Raw genomic sequence first — 26,113 nt, forward strand, 5'->3', positions numbered from 1 at the left:
AGTAATCACCTTTAATGGCAGCTCCAGGGGACCTGACAACTCATGTCTCTGTGCTCACCTGTACTCAAAAGGACATGCAATATCCCCACCCACATAAGTAAAGATAATAAATCTTAAAATGTGAGACAGATTTCACTAAGTTTCATTATTCAAATGAAACCTGATTTTCTCTGATTTCTGAGTCTATTTCAATCAGTTTTCTGCGTTTCACCTTGTGTAACAAGGCCACATTTCTTTTAAATGTCCCTCTTTCCCCAACTTTTTGTTTCTCCTTCAGTGTTCACATCAGAGTTTCTACCTATGCTTTGTCCTTCTCCCCTACTTCCTAAACATCCATCTTTTGCTGCTATCTCTGCTCCTCCAAGTTCCATCTCCAATTCCTTATTCTACATGCAGACCAGAGAAGCTGTTCTTTTTAGCATGTATGATTTTAGGTGTATGTACTGTTCACCACCTGAAATGAAACTTTCATCTTCATTTGATATTCCTTCCACTGTAGGCCATCTCTTCCAGCAAATTGTTAACTCACAGAATATCATGTCACACTTTTAAATTTTTAGAGCAAAACACATTTTATTGGCAAAGATACTGGGATTGTCAAAGACCCTTATGTAGCCAACACAGGAAAAAAAAACAAAAAACTTTTTTTTTCTTCCAGTCCTATACGTTTACGTTTCTGTACTTTATGATTTTACAACTTCAAGAATCTTTGGCACCAGAGTATAGACATAGATATGGATGTCACCATGAAACTTGATAAAGTACACAGAAGGATTGGCTAGAATTTGGTAAACAACCTTTCTGAACTATTTGGAACCACCTTTTTTGGTGTACTGCACCCAGTTACCTATCAACACATCACTGTCATCTCCTGATCTCTCCTCAGCCAGAGGAGTGTCTGGAATGATGTGGAGGTTCCCTTTCTTGTAGTCATCCAGGAGCTGATAGAAGTAGAGAGCTGGATCCTTCTTGTAGGTAATGTAAAACAAATCCTTCATGATTGGAACCTGGGCTAGCACAACCCCCCTTCAGTTGTCCTCAGAGCCATCTTTACCCTTAAATTTGTGTTGTACTGCTCTGCCAACCAGGGCTCTGGCGAGGTGGGCATCCCTTACCTGAGGAAATCTTACTTTGGGAGGCAAAACCTTAAGGTTTAAAATCCTGTCATCATTGTAGAGCTCCTGTCCATAGACGCTGTCATTTCCATCATACTTCACCAAATAAAGAGAAGGGTTTGTTGGGAGTTGACCTAGCACTATGGTCTTCCATTGATTGACAGGCTCATTACCTTCCTTCCAACCTTGAGAAATTCTGCAGCCAACAATATTCCTCAAGACGTTGGAAGAAGACATCCTCCTCCTCTTCTTCATGAGGGATGTCATGCTAAGACTCTTCAGAGGTATTGTCTTCTACATGGCTGTAGCCCTGGTGTGGTAGACCACACCAACCCTGGGCAGATGTCTTGTGGGTAACATTCTGTGTTCAAATATCATACTTGCCCATTGCCTTGGATTGAAGATATTGCCTGTTTACACCAGACACAATGCTGTTGCTACTGTCATATATATGAGTTACTGAAAGGCAATGAGTGTAGGATGGGACAGAATGCTGGAGAAATGCTCTTCTCTAATGGAATTTTTGAGTAGGTCAAGAAGGCTATGCTAAACATGTTTGGGCTTCTAAACTTAATTTGATCAAAATAAGAAGTTCATAATCCAGCTATGGTGGCGCAAGCATTTAAACTCAGCATTCAGAAGGCAGGATAAGGCAGATTTCTGACTTAGAGACCAGCCTGGTCTACAAAGTGAGTTCCAGGGCAGCTAGTGGTAGATAAAGGAACCATGTCTCCAAATCAGCAACAATATTAACAACTAAAACAAACAAAAAAAAAACAACAAAAACAAAACAAAACAAACAAACAAACAAAACAAAAAAACAAAAATGAAAAACAAACAAAAAACAAAACAAACAATCAAATCAGAAGTTAATAGGAGGTGTTAGTGACCCAAGTCTTAAATCCTAGTACTCAAGAGGCAGAGGGAGGCAAACCTTAGTGTGATAAAGGCTAGTCTATTCTACAGAGTGATTCTCCTAACAGCCAACGCTACACACAAACACACTCAAAGTAAAATTAAACACCCATCCAAAGAAAAAACGAACAAACAAAACAACAACAACAACAACAAAAAACAAATAAATAAGGGAAACAAGGAAATTATCGAAGGGAAATTAACAAGTAATTCTCCACAGCTCAGAATAACATACTCAGATGAATATGTCTTCAGCCCTGAGCTAATTTGCCTCTTCTGAGGAACATCTCCTTGCATGTCTATGTCAATGTGGAAGTTGGTATGCCTTTTACCCAAAATGATCAAGGAGAGAACAGAATAAAGAAAATGAGCCAGAGTTGTTACCTACCCTCTCTTGTACCTGCAAGCTCTGAATTAGGTGGCAATATTCACAAATATCCCAGGGACACAGCACACCACTGGCCTTCTGTAATATGTCACCTGACCCAGCCTCAGGATTATTTGGTGATTATTTGCCACTGCAACTCTGGCCTCAACAAATCCAGGCAATATCAGCCATTTAGAACTAACATTTTCTAAAATACATACGGACAAAGAAGTGCTTTGACATTTTAATGGAATTGTGAAGGAGATATTGTTAGCAAGGATAATAAATTCAGGAGATCAACTAAACTGGATCAACCATGCCCCTGGCCCCAAACATGGGAGAATTTAGAATGTACAGTTACTCAGTGTGGGAGGGAAAACTTTCAGCTTTCTATAGCTATGAGGGTCCCATTCACTTCATAAATGTACTTACCCAAAGAAAATGTCTTAGTCATCAAGATTCTGTCTTTTGATACAGACCAGGCAAAAAAAACTTGAGGAACAACGTTGGGCTTCAGGAGCTGGCCTGCCTTTCATACACCACTGGGAAAATAGTGGACACACCTTCTAGGGATTCTAGTGCCTCCAAGTGGAATAGATGTGCAATCTATGGCCAGTGCTCTGTGACATCACCTAGTTCAGCTTGCATCATAGAACCCCACTCATGCTGGTTCCTTCCCTAATTACACCAGAGACATTAACCATCTTGGCTTTACGTTTTCATATGGCATTCTCGAAATACAAAATATAATCCCTACTGAAATGTCCTGATGACTTGAGTCACATTCTGCCCAAGTAATTCACACCTGTATTGTTTTTATCATTTTGGTGGTTGGGTTTCTGTTTATTCATTTGTTGATTGTTTGTTTTGTTTTTGTTTTTATTTTCCTCCTGTGAAAGCCTTCAGTTTCTGACTCACCAACATCCTTGGTGGTTATTTTCCCTGTTCCAACCTTTCCCTGGATATCTTTAAACTGTTCTTAGTGTCAGAAATTGTGCCAGACTCTTTGAGGCAGCACATTGGATAGCACATCAAAATTCTGTTTATGAAAACCCAAAGTTAGAGCAATAAATATTTTATTCAAACAAAGCAGGAATTTTACAGGGTTAAGTACCTTGTATTGAAGTTATTTGCAACCGTGAATCATTGATTCTTTGCAAAATGAGAAGGCAATCTAGCTCTTGTTCCTGCTTACAAAGTTGTGATGAAGTTAAACCCAATATCAACCAGTCATGTTTTAAAGGCCTTTAAAATTTATTAGTATTTCTGGTTACAAGTAATTTAGTAGATTAAATGCAGTAAAACAGGGTGAAATAGATTTGATAATTTTACTTTTGAAATATGGGTAAACAAAATATTGAATGCTGGTAAGTATGGAATTTACTTACAAATTATCAGGCACTTTAATTTTTCATGCCATATAGATCGTAAGTTCTTCCAGAAAAATTAATTTCAGGCCCTTACACGGTAACCATCACACTTTGTATATTTTTTTCATAGATGTTGACACTACCCATAGTGGGCTAGACCCTTCAACATCAGCCATCCAAAAAAGATCATTCCTTACAGGTGTGGCAAATGACCAATGTGATGGAGGCAGTTCTTTATCTGCGGTTCTATATTCCCAGGTTGAGTAAACTAAAAAAAAAAAAAATGCAAGAAGGACCATTTCACATCCATATCATAAACGTTGATTGCCTTACTGTGTGCAATAAACATGCGATAGATTAATACTAGATGTCAACCACTGGATAGATGGCTTAAAACATGAGAGAGAGAGAGAGAGAGTGACAGAGAGAGAGAAAGAGGAGAGAGAGAGAGAGAGGGAGAGAGAGAGAGAGAGAGAGAGAGAGAGAGAGAAAGAAAGAAAGAATGAGAGAGAGTTTTTGATATGTCATAGGGTGTTTGATATTTCAAGCCCAGTGCCAAATCACTTTTAATGAAAACACAAATCCTAATTCTTTCTAAACATCCCACCACCTGGAAAAATAACTCCTTTGAATATTTGATCTTCTGTGAGCCACAATTATTCAAACTAATAAAGTATTTAAAAGAAATTGAAATCAAGTAATAATTGTCCATGCCACTTCTTGGAATATTTTATATCATTACTTTTCTTTTCTTAGAGGTTAGGGTTATTTGCATAACAAGAGACTAATCAGTCATCATTGTCACATCAGCCAAAGGCATCCTAACCCTGCCACATTTCTACATGATTAATCACATTGGCATTACTTATTTGTATGGAAACATATCCCTTCATCCTGATTTAGTTAAAAGCGTGGGAACTGTTGATGTGCAATTAATTTTGTTCATAATGGGACAAAACAGAAGCCTACAGGATTGTTCCTGGGAGCTGAAAATTTCCCTTCCATTTAGTAAAATGTTATAAATATTATTTTAACACAAGCCTAAATTCGTGAAAAAGCTTTGTTTTCATATTTTAATTATTTACAGGTCGTTCTGTGCCATATAAAGGAAGGTAGAGAAGGAAAGCTGTTTTGGAATCACTGACACACACACTTAACTGAGGTCTCTTTGCATAGTAACAAGATATGCCCATCCGCTATATCTGGGGAGTTTGCTTCAGGACCTCTAATGATATAAAGTCCTCAGGACTCTAGGCTAAGATAACAGAACACTGCTTATAAGCTATGCAAGATAAGCTCTTGTATATTTTATTTATATTCATGTGTGTCTGCACACAGATCTGTACAGGTAAGTTCAAAGGTAGCGAAGGGTATAGTGTGATTTGCTCCTTCACTCCCTAATTTATCCCCTTTCTACAGGGTTTCTTGCTGAGCTAATATTGAGGCTGGCTTTCAGGAAGCCACAGTCATCTTCCTGTCTCTTCCCCTCCCAAAATCCTAAGCACTGGTGTTGTAAGTAAATAAACACAGGCATGAATTTGCCCCTGGGCCATAACCTCTGATCCTTCTTTATTTTAAATAATCTCTGGATTACTTTTGCCCTTAATGTAATGAAACTGCTACACAAGGGTTTGTTATTTAGGAAATGGAAATATAAGTCGTCTGTATATGTTCAGTACAGACATTATATATTAAGAACTACATTCATTAATTCCTTGAGAAATTCATACAATGTATTTTGATGGAATTTATTTTTCAGTTCTCTTAATAACTACTCCCGGACCAAAACCAGATCCATTCCCACCTTAATCCTCCTTCCAACTTCATGTCTCCTTTTCTCCCCTTTGATACAACCCATTCAAATCAATTGTGTTGCCCATAAACTCTTGGACATGGAGCTACCAGTAGTGCCTGGCCAACCTATAACCTTCAAAGGGCATACCTTTGATGTAAACTGACTCTCCATCTTTCATTAACTGTCCATACCTTCTCAGATGGGGATGATGGATAGTGAGAACCTACCACTCATTGATGGAAGGCAGACTGGCCTGATTTTGTGCAGATAGAGACATACAGTTTCTCAATGACCTCTCTGCCTTACAAGATTTCCACTATCTCTTCATTGAGGGATCCTAAGACTCAGCTCCTCTACTTCTTGCCTCTTTCTGTGAGTATGTGTGTGTGTACAAGTGTGTCTATATTATAGATGTCTCATTTTACATCCAAGTCAACGCATAGTGGGGTTTGCAATCAACTGCTGGCACTATTTCACACTAGGCAATATGCTGTGATGCAGATGGTGGGACTAAATACCACACTGAAACTGGAGATGGCTAGAAATCATCACAGTTGGTTGTAGTATAGGTGAAATTTACACTTTTGACCTAAACTTCTGGGTCCACCCTATGGCTTTAAGATGGAGGGATGTGGGATCAAGAACATTAACTTGCATTGCATTTTCCTTCTTCTTGAACTCATATTTTAAAATACCTCATGGAGGTGATGATTCTGTTGGCCTGGACGTTTTGCTTTTGTAACTGCTATACAGAGATATCCTTAAAGAGACAGATAGATCCTATCACTTTTTGTAACATAAAGAATTGTGTGGTGAAATGGGTTTGCAATGTCAGTCGTGGGTTTTGATGAAGGTTTTGGCCCCAAGTACAATGTTCAAAGATAGAACACTATACACAATCTGAAAAGTGATTGGACCCTGAGGGGTTTAATCAATGAGTTAATTGATTTATGGGTGTGCATTGAAGGGGTGAGAAACTTGTAAAGGAACTTGGTCATTTGGGACATGTCTTGGAAGTTATTTATTGTCTTTGGTCGCTTCCTGTGTTGATGCTTACTGGGTAATAATAAGTTGGACAACTGTTCTCCTTCATGCCCCTTTCATACTCTTGTGACTATGGACCTGTTTTCCTTGTTGCTAGGCATATCGGAACAGTGATGAAAATTATTTACATGAATGTGTCTCACTAGTGATACTGATTTTTCTGGTCCATTGTAACCATTCCTTAATTCTTTAAGCTTTTTTCTAGAAGAATCATGCTAACATTACACCGAAAGTTACTAAGTAGTTGTACCTGGAAGATTCTGCCAGTGTATCTGTTGTCTTAGTAATAAAGAACTTTGATTCTTCCCACACTGTTTTTTCCGCTGTATTCACTACTGTATTTTAATAGATTGCAATATCATATGAAGTAGCAGAAAATGAGGGGAAATGGAAGGGAGATAAAAATGTGTTAGAATCATTAAATTACACACTTAAAAATAAAGAAATCAATGTATTTTTTATTATAGAAAGGATACTACAAAAAAATCTGCTGAAAAGGTTTGACCAACTCATGGAGATGGTATTTGTCATACCTCCTGTGATGTAGCTGTAAATAGTAGTGGGTTTATTACAGATGAATCAGACACCAATATAAGCATGAAGGGATAATACTCAGTTGCCTCAGGAGAAAGAAATCAAGTAAAATTCATTAGATTTCTTTATGAGGAGTTTTTTTGTCATAGCTTTGGTGGCATAAAATTGGACAGATTGGCAAGTCTCCCAGTAAGTGTAACACACAGTAGAATTTCGGGGTTGTGAGGCTATAGGAAATATTCAGCTCATGTCACCTATTATTGAGTATCCTTGCTGATGGAGGTAGTCACCCTTCACTTATGCCATACATGGAAGTGTGTCTATGCAGGGGCAGAATGCAATAGATGGTGTTGAGTAAAGTTTTTGTAGGTTATGGTGTAAGTTAAACATTACTGTGATGGGATATTTTTTTTTCCAATTTTGACAATCCACAGTTACCTGAGAAGAGAGAACAATTGAAGATCAGTCTCTATTCACTTACTTGTTCATTAGGTAAGTCTATGGGATATTCTCTTGGCTAATGATTGATGTGGGAGGGCCCATCACTGTGGCTAAGCTCATCAGTAGTCCTTAATAAATGGGAGCCTTTTAGGCTGTATTTTAAAAAAATAGCTGAACCAGCCATGGGAAAAGTGGTGGTTTGAATAATAAAGTCACCTATAGACACATATATATGAATATTTAGTCACCAGAAAGTGGCAGTGAGTTTAAATTTAGAAGGAATAAGAGAAGGTGTGGCTTCATTGGAGAAAGTGGGCGTATCAACAAGGATGGGTATGAGTTTTCAAGAAGCCAATGCAATGGCAGAATCTATCTCTTTGCCTAAGGATCAATAGTTCTCTATTGCTCCAGTGATGGGGTCCCTCTCGTGATGATTGTCCAATCATCTGAAAATGTAAGCAAGCCTCCAGTTAAATGCCCTGTTTTCTTCTTTTTCTTTTTTTTCCCATTTTTTATTAGGTATTTAGCTCATTTACATTTCCAATGCTATACCAAAAGTCTCCCATACCCACCCACCCCCAATCCCCTACCCGCCCACTCCCCCTTTTTGGCCCTGGCATTCCCCTGTACTGGGGCATATAAAGTTTGCTTGTCCAATGGGCCTCTCTTTCCAGTGATGGCCGACTAGGCCATCTTTTGATACATATGCAGCTAGAATCAAGAGCTCGGGGGTACTGGTTAGTTCATAATGTTGTTTCACCTTTAGGGTTTCAGATCCCTTTAGCTCCCTGGGTACTTTATCTAGCTCCTCCATTGGGAGCTCTGTGATCCATCCATTAGCTGACTGTGAGCATCCACTTCTGTGTTTGCTAGGCTCCACATAGTCTCACAAGAGACAGCTACATCTGGGTCCTTTCGATAAAATCTTGCTAGTGTATGCAATGGTGTCAGCTTTTGGATGCTGATTATGGGGTGGATCCCTGAATATGGCAGTCTCTACATGGTCCATCCTTTCATCTCAGCTCAAAACTTTGTCTCTGCAACTCCTTCCATGGGTGTTTTGTTCCCACTTCTAAGGAGAGGCATAGTGTCCACACTTCAGTCTTCATTTTTCTTGAGTTTCATGTGTTTAGGAAATTGTATCTTATATCTTGGGTATCCTAGGTTTTGGGCTAATATCCACTTATCAGTGAGTACATATTGTGTGAGTTCCTTTGTGAATGTGTTACCTCACTCAGGATGATGCCCTCCAGGTCCATCCATTTGGCTAGGAATTTCATAAATTCATTATTTTTAATAGCTGAGTAATACTCCATTGTGTAGATGTACCACATTTTCTGTATCCATTCCTCTGTTGAGGGGTATCTGAATTTTTTCCAGCTTCTGACTATTATAAATAAGGCGGCGATGAACATAGTGGAGCATGAGTCCTTCTTAGCAGTTGGGACATCTTCTGGATATATGCCCAGGAGAGGTATTGCTGGATCCTCCGGTAGTACTATGACCAATTTTCTGAGGAACCACCAGACTGATTTCCAGAGTGGCTGTACAAGCCTGCAATCCCACCAACAATGGAGGAGTGTTCCTCTTTCTCCACATCCATGCCAGCATCTGCTGTCACCTGAATTTTTGATCTTAGCCATTCTGACTGGTGTGAGGTGGAATCTCAGGGTTGTTTTGATTTGCATTTCCCTGATGATTAAGGATGTTGAACATTTTTTCAGGTGCTTCTCTGCCATTCGGTATTCCTCAGGTGAGAATTCTTTGTTCAGTTCTGAGCCCCATTTTTTAATGGGGTTATTTGATTTTCTGAAGTCCACCTTCTTGAGTTCTTTATATATGTTGGATATTAGTCCCCTATCTGATTTATGATAGGTAAAGATCCTTTCCCAATCTGTTGGTGGTCTTTTCGTCTTATTGACGGTGCCTTTTGCCTTGCAGAAACTTTGGAGTTTCACTAGGTCCCGTTTGTCAATTTTCGATCTTACAGCACAAGCCATTGCTGTTCCGTTCAGGAATTTATCCCCTGTGCCCATATCTTCAAGGCTTTTCCCCACTTTCTCCTCTATAAGTTTCAGTGTCTCTGTTTTTATGTGAAGTTCCTTGATCCACTTAGATTTGACCTTACTACAAGGAGATATGTATGGATCGATTCACATTCTTCTACATGATAACAACCAGTTGTGCCAGCACCAATTGTTGAAAATGCTGTCTTTCTTCCACTGGATGGTTTTAGCTCTCTTGTCGAAGATCAAGTGACCATAGGTGTGTGGGTTCATTTCTGGGTCTTCAATTCTGTTCCATTGGTCTACTTGTCTGTCTCTATACCAGTATCATGCAGTTTTTATCACAAATGCTCTGTAGCTTTAGATCAGGCATGGTGATTCCACCAGAGGTTCTTTTATCCTTGAGAAGAGTTTTTGTTATCCTAGGTTTTTTGTTATTCCAGATGAATTTCCAAATTGCTCCTTCTAATTCGTTGAAGAATTGAGTTGGAATTTTGATGGGGATTGCATTGAATCTGTAGATTGATTTTGGCAAGATAGCCATTTTTACAATGTTGATCATGCCAATCCATGAGCATGGGAGATCTTTCCATCTTCTGAGATCTTCTTTAATTTCTTTCTACAGAGACTTGAAGTTTTTATCACACAGATCTTTCACTTCTTTAGTTAGAGTCACGCCGAGATATTTATTAATATTTGTGACTATTGAGAAGGGTGTTGTTTCCCTAATTTCTTTCTCATCCTGTTTATTACATAGTACTTGAAGAATGAGCCAGAGCAATTCGACAACAAAAGGAGATCAAGTGGATATAAATTGGAAAAGAGGAAGTAAAAATATCACTTTTTGCAGATGATATGATAGTGTATATAAGTGACCCTAAAAATTCCTCCAGAGAACACCAAAACCTGATAAACAGCTTTGGTGAAGTAGCTGGATATAAAATTAACTCAAACAAGTCAATGGCCTTTCTCTACACAAAGAATGCCTTGTTTTCTAATAGTTGCCGTCACCATATGTGTCTCTTCATAGCAATAGAACAGTGGCTAAGACAGTGGCAAGCCAATAAGCAGTGTTTGCTGTTACTGACTCAACTTCCTGTTTTGTCTTCCTCAGTGACAATCTGTATTCTTTTTATTTCCAAGTTATTTTTTATTGTAGTATTCTACATGGTGAGAAAGACGAAAACTAGAACAATTACATCTCAGGTACGTACATGACTATAGCTTATCTCTAAGTAAAAATAAAATGTCTACACATTGACATTGGCACTGTTAGACATTTTTTCCCTAAGAATACCTTACTGTTTTTCATTGTTGTAAGGATTCACCATGTCAAAGAGCAAATTCCATAGCAAAGGTTTTATTCAGCTTATACTTCCACAATGCTGTTTATCACCAAAGAAGTTGGGACAGAAACTGAAACAACACAGGATCCTGGAATCAGAGGCTCATTCATAGGCTATGGAGTGGTGATGCTTATTGTCTTGCTCCTCTAATCTTGCTTAGCTTGCTTTCTTAAAGAACCCAGGACTACCACCACAAGGATGTCAACACCCACAATGGAGTGGGTGCTCTCCCATCAATTAAGAAAATTCCTAACAGCTGGATCTTATGGAGGCATCTTCTCAACTGAGGCTCCTTCTCTTTGAAGACTCTAGATCTTGTCAAGTTGCTATGAAACCAGTGTGGCATTCTAAATATAGTTGGCCTATGAGGAGGTGTGTCCTTGTAGGAATAGGTCTGGCCTTGCTGGAGGAAGCATATCACTCTGGGGCTTTAAAGCTCTACCAGTGTGGAAGAGACCCTACCTGTATGCAAAATACATAGTTTTTCCTCGAAGCATTTGGATGAAGGTGCATAATTCTAAACTTCCTCTCCACCACCATGTCTGCCTAGACAGTGCCATATTTTCTGCCTTGATGATCATGGAGTGAACCTCTGAACGTGTAATGAAATGTAGAAAAGCCCTAATGAAATGAGTCTCTTATGAGTGGCCTTGGTCATGGTGTCTTTTCACAGCAACTAATCTCTAACTAATAGAATCAGTTACTGCAGAAACTCACAGATATTAAAATAAATCAACAATCGAGATTATTATCAAGTGCTAAAGCATGCAAACTTATTCTAGAGAGAAAAACTGTTATGAATGTGTCTATGGCATGACTCTCTCAAAAAAGAAAAAGAAAAAAAAGTAAGAAGGACCATTTCACAGTCATATCATCAATATTGATTGCCTCACTGTGTGAAATAGACAAGAAATGGATTAACATTAGATGTCAACCACTGGATGAATGGCTTAAAACGAGAGCGAGACAGAGAGGGAGAGAGAGAGAGGGTGAGAGAGAGAGAGAGAGTGAGAGAGAGAGAGGGTGATAGAGAGAGAAAGAGAGAGAAAGAGAGAGAGAGAAAGAGAGAGAATGAGGAGAGAGAAAAATGAGATGAAAGAATGAGAAAGAGAGAGAAAGAATGAGAGAGAGATAGCCTGATGGGTTTTTGATACTTCAAGCCTCAGTGGCCAATATCCTCAGAAAATTACAAGCTGATAAGGAATTAGTTGAAGAACAATACCTTTTGGGTCATTTTCAAACTTCTGTATCTCCATGGAATACCCCATTTTTTTTTATCAGAAAGATGCATTTTCAATTAAAAGTACCTTCCTTGAAATTTTGATCTTATTTTTGGTACAAAGGACTCATAATCTAATTTTTTAAAAGAATCATATTTCCAAGTGGTGGTGGCAAACACCTTTAATCCCAGCACTCGAAAAGCAGAGACAGGTGAATTTCTAAGTTCGAGGCCAACCTGGTCTACAGGGTGATTTCCAGAACAACCATGGCTACACAGAGAAACACTGTCTTGAAAACTCAAAGAGAGAGAGAGAGAGAGATAGAGAGAGAGAGAGAGAGAGAGAGAGAGAGAGAGAGAGAGAGAGAGAGAGAGAGAGAGAGAGTTTCTATACAGAGAACAAATATGAAAGGTTTTCAAACTGACTTTCATTTTCCAAGTATGGTATGAACCCTAGAGTTAGTAACAAAGAACACAGAACACAACACATAGCAGACAAAAGTACAAAGCACACTCAAATAGAAAGAAAGGCATCAAAATAGTGAATGTGAGTACCTTTTTAATGGAGCACAAACACTCTCCCATTCTCCATGAGAACCCAATAAAATCCCTGTTGTCTCCAAAGACTTTGAGTAGGAATTCATCCAGTATCCTTTCTCTTCTATTTGGTTAGAGCTGACTCAAACCTGCAAGGTCCAGGACAGAAAAAATAGACTCCCTCATCCAATTTGGTATGTGTGTTTCCAGGTAGTGTTACAGATCCTCACATGCTTAGACCACTAAAATAGAGCACATCTATTCTACCACAGTTACGGAAGGCAACATTGTAAAAATCAAGGGGCTGGCTAGTTTTCCTAGTTGCTGGCACTGTGGTTGGCAACCTGTAGGTTGCTAGTCCGTGTGACAAATTTCACAGGAGTTGTCCTAGACTATCTGTATGTCAGAAATGTATGTTATAATTCATATCAGTAGGACATTTCAGTTATGAAGCAGCAAAAAATATTTTTACGGTTGGGGCACCACACAGCATAAGGAAGTATATATATGAAGGAACCGCAGTATTAAAAAGGTGGAGAACCACTCTCTGGAACTTTGAAAACTGAAGCATGGTGTGCCTCCCAGACTGTCTTTGACATGAGTCTGAGATATACTTCTGACTCTGATCTTCTTGTTACCTTTTGTTTCTTGTGATCATATGGGGTTAACCTAGAAAGTATATTCAAATGCCCTATGTGAGAGCATGTTCAGAATTCATTTTGTGAAGCAATGTGCTCTAGTATATTTAGGACAGAGCTGTCTTTGGGACCAGTCCTCTTCTGTATGCCTGTGTGTCATTCATTTTCTCTTTATTTGTTTATTGTTTTTTGTTTTTTCGAGGCAGGGATTCTCTGTTTAGCCCTGGTTGTCATGGAATTCAATCTGGAGTTCAGGCTGGCCTTGAACTCATAAATTTGCCTGCCCCTGCCTCTGCCTACCAAGAGCAGGGATAAAAGGTATGCACCACTACACTGTCTTCTTTTATTTATCATTCTGCTATTAACTTATTGTGTCTAGGTGGTTGTTTTCAATCTATTTTGTTTTATTTTATTTTATTTTATGAGGCATTTTCTTTATTTTCATTTCAAATGTTATCCCCTTCCCTGGTTTCCCCTCTGAAAACCCACTATGCCATCCCTCCTCTCAGTAATCAACAAAATACCCACTCCTACTTCCTAGTCCTGACATTCCCTTACACTGGGGTATAGAGCCTTCTCCTGAACAGGAGCTTCACCTCTCACTGGTGTCCAAATAGGCCATTCTCTGCTACATATGAAGCTGCAGCCATGGGCCCCGCCCTATGTGCTCTTTGGTTGGTCTTTTTTTAATTGTATATTTTCTTTATATACATTTCAAATGATGTCCGTTTTCAGTTTCCCACCCTTCCAGAAACCCTCTATCCCATCCCCTCCCCACTGCTTTCATGAGGGTCTTCCTCCATCTGGATACCCATTCCCACATCGCATTGTGGTGGCTAGCAAGGTTACCTCTCTGTCTCCTCATCATTCTACAGCATATTGGTGATCCTGTGGATGATGGGGAAAAGAACACTGGATTCTGACCATTGCAGAGTACCATCCAGTACATCAATCTCAAGCCACACGTGGGTACATCTTCCTCAAAAGTATCTTGTCCTGTTCATAGCAGCTAGTTGGCTATTTTGTGTACCTGGGCCAAGATTGAGGTGTCTGCTACCTGCACAAGCACTTCCCACTACACTTTGGGGATCATCTGTGCCAGGAAGTCAGGGTTGAACTCCACAGGGTTTTTGAGGATTTAAGTGGCCTGTAGGCCCAGACAGAACACTTGCATGCCCACACCCCACACATGTGAGTTTAGCAGGTTGTAGATTAGCAGTTTCACACTGTCACATTGGAGTTCTTGACAGGACTTATTTTTTTCATCATTAATTTAGTTATCTATTTACAATTTAAATGATAACTTCCTTCACAGTTTCCCATCAACAAATCCCCATTCCAATCCCCCTCTCCTCCCTTCTTTTTTGAAAAAGATTAGTTTGTGTTATTCTTCCACATCACACTCCATCACTCAGTGAAATCAGGGCAGGAACCCATGTAGGATTATAGGCAGGGTACATGGAGCAAGGTTGCTTATTGGCTTGTTTCTCAACACAGTTTTCTCAGCTTTTCTACTTACAAAATTTAAAAATGCCTTTTAACTTTTATTTTAATAACATATATGTATATATAAAAATGTTTTGTTTGCGTGAATGTCTGTGGGCCTTTTTTGTCCAGGGTTCACAGAGTCCATAAGAGCGAGCTTGGTCCCTTGATATTGGAGCTTAATGTGGCTGTGAGCTGCCACCTGAGTTCTGTGATTCAAATCCTGACCTTCTAAGAGAGCAGCCAGTTCTCTTAAACACTGAGCCATTTTTCAAACACTACCCTCAGGTTGCTTTCTTATATATTTTTTCACCATCTTTGCAGAGATAGCACCACTCAATGAGTACTGGATCCTCTCCCATCAACTGTTAATCAGCTGTCTCATGTGAGACTATGCCAGGGCCTAGCAAACACAGACATGGATACTCACAGTCAGCTATTATATGGATCACAGGGTTCCCAATGGAGGAGATAGAGAAAGTACACAAGAAGCTAAAGGAATCTGCAACCCTACAGATGGAACCACATTATTAACTTATCAGTACCCCGGAGCTCTGGACTCTAGCTACATTTGTATCAAAAGATGACCTAGTCAGCCATCACTGGAAAGAGAGGCCCATTGGACAACCAAACTTTATATGCCCTAGTACAGGGCAATGCTAGAGCCAAAAAATAAATGGGAATTGGTGGGTAGGGAAGTGGGGAGGAGGGTATGGGGAACCTTTGGTGTAGCATTGGAAATGTAATTGAGGAAAACACGTAATAAAAATATTTTTTAAAAAAGAAGGACTGAAGTATCTAAAAAAAAAAGGGGGGGGGAAATATCCAACAGTCAAATCAGACCCAGAACGACACAAATTGCATGTTTTCACCTATGTATGGAGTTAGCTTGTAAGGTTTATATATGTTTGTTTTTCATTTAGGGTAACAGAGATGAGCTATCTAGTAAGGAACCATAAAGAAGGAGGAGTTCTTCCAAGGAAGGGGAAGCAGAATATAGTGGTATAAAGGAATGAAGAAGACACTAAAATAGGAGGGTTAAATGTGGAGGGAAATATCAGGCCAAGCATCTGAGACTAGAAAGGTCATAAAACACTAAGTGAAAATCTGCCATCATAAATTTTGTTAAATAACCACAGCAGTAAAATGACTTCTCATGAATCCTAATGGCTCCACCCATATGTTAGTATATATGCCTCAGCCTTCATCAGAGGTGAGTTTCCTACAAAACTGGTAATAATCACAGAAAGACACAACTGGACAATGCACAGAGAGTGAGAGACTCAGAGAATTAAAGATTAAAGAGGATGCCTTTATCGAGCTCTCTTATTCAAGAATCAGGAATCTATGCAAAGAAAAGTCAGAAAAATAATCCTGACCAGAGGTAGAGATAATGGATAGTATCAATGAATTGTATCATGGGTATTCCATGTTTTTTTTTTTTTTTTTGCCTAATATACACTTAAGAATGAGTGCATATTATGTGTGTTCTTGTTTTTGGGTGATGTTCTATAAGTATCTGTTAAATTCATTTGGCCCATAACTTCTGTTAGTTTCACTGTGTCTCTGAGTTCGATGGTAGGAGGATAAACAGGGAGATGGATACTTTCAGGTCACATAAGATGGAAAATTTAAAGAAAATTTTCTAAGAAAACAAATAAACATGGCTATAGCCTCATCTAATGTAGACAGATCCAATTTGAGGTTCCCTCTTCCCAGGTGACTTTAGCTTCATGTCAAGAAGGCAAACACTTACTAGCACACACAGGTTAACATAAAAGCATTTACAGCCATGTATAAAAACATCACACCAATGAACTAAGATATTATGTGGACGTTCCATGGCATAAACTTCAGAAAGACATAATTTTTTTACAGTTTATCTCAGCTTTAAAGTGTAAATCCTCAAAGGAGGGCCATGGTCCAGTGCTGTTCTCAATAGACAGCTCCTGATTTTCTAGACTCACCTCTTATATTAATCTGTGAAGTCACCTCACAATCTCACATTTCTTCTGCACAGCATTAGAGATGCCAATTAAAACTAGACTTTGGAAGTATATTAATAAGTTGGCCTTATCTTCATATTCCCTGCCCTTAATCATGGGAAACTCGCCCAGACTAGATGTCTCAGCCATTCTCACCGACAGTTTTCCTGGTAAATAGGTGGTTGAGAGAAAGAAATTATTTTAAGACCCAACCAGTTTAGTTTATCAGGATATTTGAAATGAAGCTGACATCATTTGGCACAAAAAATAAAGAGAGTCTCCTGTTTTGTGGAGAACTGAGAGAGAATTAGGGACTGGGGCCAGGAGGGTAAGTGACTATCCTTAAGGAGAGTCAGTCCAGACCTAGAGGCTGGGTCTGACAGCATGCAGAGGAGTGCAGTTCAATTCCCTGCAGCTTCCTGGAAGGAGCACTGTTTCTCTTCAAATTGTGACAGGGATGGCACCCACAAGGGGGCAGAATGCAGTGGTGTTCTAGACTTCTTTTGAGCCATCATGGTACTGATTACCACTCTTTCACTTGCTATTACAGATGAGCAAACTCAATAGGGTGACAAGTATGATCTGCTGACTTCAGAATCTCTAATTGCAAAACCCTTACAGGGCATGCCATTTTCCCTCCATGCTTGGAATAAAAAGAAAGGATTGGGCTCACAGGACTAAGCATCCTCTGACTAGCTTTTAGAGAAGAGGCTGCACTGAAGTCCAAAATTAAGACTTTGGTGTTTACTGAGAGTTTAAAAGCTAAGAACCTGTAACATTTGCTCTGTGGTACTGAAAAATATTGTTCTGAAAAGTGTATGAGAACATAAAGATGAACATGTAGCTTAAGGAGCACCATTACTCTGATAGAACATCAGGCACCTGACATTCATTTAATACATTGAAATAACCACCAAATCCCAAAAAAAAAACCCTCCTCAAGTGTACATTACAAGTTTCTGCTCCGGCTTAAGATACAAGTCTTCAAGAAAACACAATATGGCACTAGTCAGAAAAAGAAGTCATTTATTGATCAAGTTGCCTTATTAACAAAAAATATCAGCAATGGGTTGACGTTGCTTAGCACCTACATAAATTTGGAATAAATGGAAATAAAATTTCAGTAACAGATCAGGAGTACAATAAAAACATTATAATGTTACAGTAATATGGAGAGAAATAACTAGTGTTAAAGAAATCAAATCCCTGTCTAAGCTAGAGATGTGATTCGATGGTAGTGTTTGATTTGCATACATGCTAAACCCACCACCAGAAAAGAAAAACAAAACAGACACCAAAAAAAGAAGATACTCACAATTCAGTTTATCTGTTTGTTGTGAGTAAATCCACAGCAAATATGAATGGTTAACAACACAGGAAGGTATTATGCAAAGGAAGTCACACACACTCACCCTCATGCACACACACACACACACACAAGGAAAAAGAACACAGAAGAAAAAAGAACAGTCCAGTCAGGAAGCTATTGAAGAGAGTCCTTTAAAACTTATGATAAAGAAGATAAAGTGTATTTCTTCACAATTGGTGGTTTCTGGTGGACAGTAATTAAGGATTCATTTTTATAGTTGGTGTTTGATATTTTCTAGGATCTTCTTTTTATAACCCCTAACGCTAGATAGGACAAAAATAAGGGTATATTAGAGAGAGGAATTAGAAAATCTCTGAATTTAATTTTTTTCCTTGTTCTTCTCCTTTAATTATGGCTACTAACAAACCACAACCAACTTGTGTAACCAACCACCAACCACCAGACTAAAAGTACAAGTTTTGACAATAAATCTTGTGCAAAGTTAATGCAGCAGGAGTTCTTCACTAATGGATGTTGTGAGTATGTAAATATAGTATTCCACCAAAGACTTACTAACTCTGATTTCTATACTTCTTGCAGTCAGCTGTTTACTATTTTAATATTAGTCATACCTGTTCTATGCAGTGCCATGTGTGTTGATGAAAATAATTTTCATCTCGGGAACACAAATGAAATGCAAATATTGTGTGTAAATCTCTGTTAGTGTTGCTTCATGAACATGATTTATCCATGGAGTTACAGTACTAATGGTCTGTGCATGCAGTATACTGTGTCTGTGATGATAAAGAGTCTCACCGGCGAGAACACACACACACAGGACACACTCAGATCCTTCTGCAGCATAGCTTTAATCCATCTCAAGAGAAGGATGATTAGCTTTTGGGCGAGGAGGCTTAGAACACAGGAAACTCGGTCCTTAAATAGACCACAAGAAGTGTTAGAGACATATTTCACCCTAAGGGCTGCTCACTATCAGCCCATATGACGCCACAGAACAGGAAGGGCACAAAGAATGGAAAAATACCCCAGCACATACACAGACTATTTCTTTACCAGTTAGAACAACGGATGTCAGCGCCATCTTGTAATGGAGATTGAAAGGGCAGCTCCTCACAGTATACATTCAGTGTACATAGCTAGATATTCCTATTTAGTATTTTATGATATACTATATATAACATACAGTGTATACTTAGAAGATGAATCCAGTACAGGATTAGGATTTTTAAAAAGTTGTGTGAGAGCTTTGTGATAATATATATATATATATATATTTATATATCTTAATAGACTTGGCTGAGTTTCTGGAGCCATTTATGTGTTATTTTCCAATGAATCATAATTTCCTTTTATTCTGTGACTGGGAGAGACCGACTTATTATAAGAAAGAAAACCATTAGCCTGGGATCTCTCCTATTATAAGTATTCCTTGGGTCTGGGTGGTCAATTAGACAGAAACCATGACTTGGTATACTGGTTGTAATCTGAGAAATTTGTTGCAACCAATCACCCCATCTCTGAGGACACTTGAGTAAATGTAACTTCCTAAAAGTTCTAAAAATTAGAAAGACACACACTAGGTACATGCACACCACACATTCTGACTCTGTCTCTGATTCTGAATCTCCCTTTGACTGTCCCTGTGACTCTGCCTGTCCTTCCTTTTCTCCTTCTTCATTCTCTATCTCAGCCTGTTTCTAAACCTCTGCATCTGTGTCTGCCTGTGTTTCTTCCTTTTCCTCTACTTTTGCTTGTGCAGCTGCCTATTCATTAGTGCTGAGATATCATGCAGAATAATGTAGTTTTAGAACTGATCTACTGTGGAATTTGTTTTACATCAACACTAGGTGCCTGTCTACCTACTACTAAAACCATTTAATTGATTTTCAATCTTCAATATAATCAGAGATGTATCCAAATTCATAGGGCAACAATTGCTATGTAACTGTCTGATGCTCATCGGTCACTGCACTGTTTTGAACAAAGAGTTTTTTAGTCAGAAGTTTAAGCACAGGCAGATAACATTATTGCAAGCATACAGTCCTGTCTTGATTTCAATGAGATAAAAATTGGGACCCAAAACTACCAAATGATGTAATGGATTCTATCTGTTTTCAACTTTCAGGTTTTAAACTGTGTTATCTATAGAAGTCTGGACAACACCTTAATCAGAGCTGGTAAGTGGAGACAGGAACTGAAGCAAAGACTATGGAAGAACTCTGGCTTACTCTCCTCCAGGTCATTGGGATGTGGGGTCCTAGGTGGTGTAAAACAGAAAAGAATGAAAAAATAAGTATCAAATATATCAAAATTTTTGACCTACATCCACATTTTGAGGTCCTCTCCTAATAGTATGTGTGATCATTTGGAAATCAAGTTTTATATGGCAATTGGTAAACTGTAGAATTTTCATTATTTCTATTTTATGAATGTTTTACCTGAAGGGGTGTGTCTGCTGCCTGTGCACTAAACTGGACCGTGTAGAGATCAGAAGTTAGATAGTATCAGATCCCCTGAAACAGCACTTACCTGTGGCTGTGACAAACAAGATGGGCCCTGGTAATTGAATCCTGTAACCTGTGCACAGGGGCCAATGATCTTATACTCTAAGCCATGTACCACCTCCCCATTTTCTCATGAGCGAAAAATGGTGTAGGAACACAATCTTTCTCAAAAGGTCCAAATTCATCTAAGAGTAAATTAATTCTTATAAGTCTTTCTTAAAAAATCACCACCACTACAACAAGAAAAAAATAGATAAAGAGAGAGAAATCTGAATAGGATGTTTGTGATCTGTGGTGAATTCTAACCAAGAGTAAGCTAATACACTATATAAAGTTGTACTGAGAAGCCTTAAGAAGGCAGGTATCTCACTCTGACCAGGGCTAAGGTTGTTTCGACTGTATTGGCTTTATTCTTCTGGAGATTCTTGTCAGGAATGGCATCCTTTTACCAGACCACAACAGGAAACCTTCCATATGTCTCCTTTGGTGTCTGGGCATAGGATATGTGAGATGCATCAAGACTGATTAAAGGTCATGTTCCCTAGATGTGAAACTGTTTCCAGGAATACGATGGTATACACAAGGTCAACTCCAGAATACATAGCATCAGGTCCTTCTTGGCCAATTCAAAATTGGAGCCAAAATCTGAAGAGACAATGTATGTGTTGACAGACTTGCTGCTATCACACAGGTCGTGGCTTCAATTTCCAGCAATTACATTGTGACTGTTTCTCTGTCTCTCTATCTGTCTCTCTGTCTCTCTGTCTCTCTGTCTCTCTGTCTCTCTGCCTCTCTCTCTTTCCTTCTAACTTCCCCACTCTCTGTATTGCTATCTCTCTGTATCTCAGTCTCAGTCTGTGTTTCTCTCTTTCCCTCTCACTCCCTGCCCCCCCTTTCTTTCTCATCCTCCCTGTAATTCCAGCAGCATATGCTGCTGTATCCTCTTCTGTCCTCTGATGTATTACATATAAGAAGTGTCCATGCAAACTGTAATGTTCACAAACAACCATATCTGCCTTCGCAGATTGAAAAAATAAATAAAAAAATAATGTCTAGATTAGGAGTCTCAATCATCTGTGAAAGGTAGGAGAGAGTGATCACTGTGTGTCACCTCATTTAGAAACAGAGTACCCAAGGAATAGAGCCTACTCCCCACAACCATGGAATGAACACCACATGCAAGAGGAGGGATTTTGGAAGAGGAACTCATTCCTGGTCTTTCCAAGAGGAGTGTTTTGGTGGGTGAGCACATCAACAGAACAGAATTCTCACAGCATGTAATTGCCCCCTACCACCAGAAACCAAAGTCACCTTGGTGGGACCAGGAGCAGTTCACCTGCCTCTTCAGGTTGCTTTTGTTTAACTGCCTTTGGAGACAGCAGTTGGAGCTGCTGCTACCTGCTGGAAAGGTGGCTTCTAATGGGACAATTCATTGGTCTGTAGAATTCAAACAATTTTGGACCCTATGAAAGTAATGGATTGTCCAAATGCTCCGGGACTGAGAATCTTGGGGAAGCTCTAGGTTTTTTCTTAATCTGCAATGTCATTTAGACATTAGAGCAAGCAGAGATGATTTGCTCCTTCTCTTAGGCAATCAGATTTTATCCTGGAAGACAACCGTTGTGAGCCTTGAGAGGGTTTGCTGGAGGAGAAGGGATATTGACAGTGCTCTACCCAACCTGCAAGGCACACAGCTAGACCTTGTTCCCTCTGATGCATAGAAGTGTCTGATGGTATTAGATGGGATTCTTGATGAGGACAGAATCTGAGGAAAGGTTCCTGGTAGAGAAATGAAGTGCAGTTATACAACCTAGAAAGTATATACCATTGATCATTGTGAGCCTGAAACAGAAAGCACCCAAGCATTGGACCTAATGTATGATTGGTGAGACAGATTGAAGAGATTTTGTTTGTTTTGAATTCTCTGTATAGGTATGGATACATTGTCTCATGGGAAGGGGGAGTGTGGATTCCCTGTGGTTACTAAAATAGAAGAAGTTGTAAACAGCCTATGGAAATGTGGCAAGTCCAAGTGTATGCTGTGCATGAGCTGCCAGTGTTCAGAAATGCTGAGCCATCACTTCAGATTCAATAAGATATTTAAAGAAGAAAACCAGAAGAAAAAACTTAAGGGGACTGTTGTGAATTTTAATGAGACATTTTTAATTATTTTTACTGATTTATATAACATATGCCAAATGGTGTGTCCAGTCTTTTAAACATGGCTTGATTGTTCCTTTCAAAGTATCTTGATTATTATTCCCAGAGACAGGATTTACAATCTGTACATTCAAATTCTTTTTTGTACTTCCCAATTCCTCCCTGTTTCTTTTGTTTTTCTTCTCTGGAACTGGATATTTCTATATATTCCTAGATTATATATGTTATAAATATGATTTTAACACAAGCCTAAAATCTCAAAAAAGCTTTGTTTTCATATTTTCATTATTTACAGATCATTCTATGCTATATAAAGGAACATAGAGGAGGAAAGCTGTTTGGAGTCACTGACACACACACTTAACTGAGGTTTCCTTTGCACAGTAAGAAGATATACCCATCATCTATATCTTGGGAGTTTGCTCCAGGAACTATAATGATATAAAGTCCTCAGGTTTCTAGTCTAAAACAACACTGCTTTTGAACATAAGCTATGCAAAAAAACCTCTTGCATATTTTAATCTTATTTATGTGAGTCTGCATAGAGAACTGTACAGGTAAGTTCAGAGGCTAGGGAAGGGTATAGTGTGATCTACTCTTTTCCTCCATAACTTATCCCCTTGTGACTGGGTTTCTTCCTGAGCTGATAGTGAGCCTGGCTTTCAGGAAGCCACAATCATCTTCCTGTCTCTGCCCCTCCCAAAATCTCAAGCACTGGTGTTGTAGGTGAATGTTTGAACACACTCCTGGCATTGTCTCTGGGCCATATCCCCTGATCCTTCTTTATTTTAAATAATCTCTGGATTACTTTTGCACTTAATGTAATGTAAGTGCTATAAAATGAGTTGCTATTTAGGAGATTGAAATATAAGTGGTCTGTATATGTTCAGTACAGACATTGTATATTAAGAACTACATTAATTAATTCCTTGAGAACTTCATACAATTTTTTTGATGGAATTCACTTTCCAATTCTCTTGATAACTCCTCCCAGACTAAAACCAGACCCATTCCCACCTTAATCCTCCTCCCAAGTTCAAGTCTACTTTTCTCCCTTTTGATACAACCCAATTCAAATCAATTGTGTTGCCCATAAACTCTTGAACATGGGGCTACTAGTAGAGCATGACAAACCTATCACATACAAAAGCCTTAACTTTGATGAAAACTGATTCTCTATCCTTCATCAATAGTCCATATATTCTCAGATGGGGATGATGGATGGTGATACCATACCACTTAGGGATGCAAGGCAGACTGGCCTGATTTTGTGCAGTAGAGACATACAGTGTCTCAGTGACCTCTCTGCCTTACAAGATTTCTACCATCTCTTCCCTGAGAGTTCCTAAGACAAAGCTCCTCTACTGCTTGCCTCTTTCTGTGAGTATGTGTGTATGTACAAATATGTCTATATTATACATGTCTCATTTTACATGTAAGTCAACACATAGTGTTGTTTGCAATCAACTGCTGGCACTATTTCACACTAGGCAATATGCCTTGAGGCAGACTTGGTGGACTCCATAACAGACAGAACCTAGAGATGGCTAGAAATCATCCCAATTATTTGTAGTATAGGTGCAATTTACACTTTTGACCTACATTTCTGTGTTCACCCTATGGTTTTAAGATGCAGAGATGGGGGACAAAGACCCTTAAATTGCATTGCAATTTCGCTCTTCTTGAACTCACATTTATAAAAGCTCCTGGAGGTGCTGATGCTGTTTAACTGAACATTTTCCTTTTGGAACTGCTTGATAGAGATACCCTTAAAGAGACAGATAGATCCTATCACTTTGTGTAGCATAAAGAATGCTGTGGTGAAATGGGTTTGAAATGTCTGTCCTGGGTCTTTGATGAAGGTTTTGGTCCGAAGTACAATGTTCAAAGGTAGAACAATATATACAATCTGAAAAGGGATTGGACCCTGAGGCCTTTAATCTATGCGTTGATTGATGGGTGTGCATGGAAGGGGTGAGGCACTTGTAAAGGAACATGGTCATTGGGAACATGTCTTGGAAGGTGTTTATTGTATTTGGTCGCTTCCTGTGTTGATGTTTACTGGCTGCCAATAAGTTGGACAATTGTGCTCATTCATGCCCCTTTCATACTCTTGTGACCATGGACCTGTTTTCCTTGTTGCTAGGCATCTTGTAACAGTGATGAAAATGATTGACATGAATATGACTCATTAGTGATACTGAACTCTCTGGTCCAGAGGAACCATGGCTTAATTCTTTAAGTTTTTTTTCTAGAAATTTCATGCTAACAGTAGACCCAAAGTTACCAAAAAGTTGTATCTGGAATATTTAGACAGTGTATCTGTTGTTTTAGAAATAAAGAACTTTGCAGCTTCCCAGACTGATCCTCCCTCTGCCTTCAGTACTGTATTTTAATAGATTGCAATATCATATGAAGAAGCAGAAAATGAGGGGAAAATGGAATGAAGGTGAAAATGTGTTAGAATCATTAAATTATATACTTAAAGAAATCAATTGACTTTTTAGTATACAAAGGAAACTTCAAAAAAGCACTGAAAAGGCTTGGCCAACTGTGCAGCTGCTCATGGGAGTTGGTATTTGTCATATCTCCTGTGATGTATTTATTAATAGTAGTTGTTTTATTACAGATGAATAAGACACCAATATATGCATGAAGGGATAACACTGAGTTGCCCCAGGAGAAAGAAATCAGGTAAAATTCATTGGATCTATTGATGAGGAGATTTTTTTTTCTCATAGCTGAGTTGGCAGGAAATTGGACAGATTGAGTTGTACCCCAGTAAGTGTAACACACAGTAGAATGTGGGGGGTTGTGTGGCTATAGGACATATTCACATCATTTCACCTATTATTGAGTATCCATGCTGATGAAAGAAGTTATCCTTCACTTATGCCATGCATGGAAGTGGGTCAATGAAGGGGCAGAGAGGAGGAAATGCTGTTCAGTAATGTTTGGGTAGGTTGTGGAGTCAGTAAAATATTCCTGTAATGGGACTTTATTTTTTCCCAATCTTGACAATCAACGGATACCTGAGAAGAGAGAGCAATTGAAGATCTGTCTCTATTCACTTGGTTATTAGGTAAGTCTATAGGATATTTTCTTGGGTAATGATTGATGTGGGAGGGCCCACCAATGTGGCTAAGCTCAACAGTAGTCATTTTAATTGGGAGCCTTTTAGACTGTACTAAAATAATAAAAGCTGATCAAGCCATAGAAAATTGGTAGTTTGAATAAGAAAGTTCTCTATAGACACATATATATGAATACTTAGTCACTGGGAAGTGGCAGTGAGTTTAAAGATTAGAAGGAATAAGAGAAG

Source organism: Mus musculus, chromosome Y (assembly GCF_000001635.26).
Source record: "Mus musculus strain C57BL/6J chromosome Y, GRCm38.p6 C57BL/6J".
Classification (NCBI taxonomy): domain Eukaryota; kingdom Metazoa; phylum Chordata; class Mammalia; order Rodentia; family Muridae; genus Mus; species Mus musculus.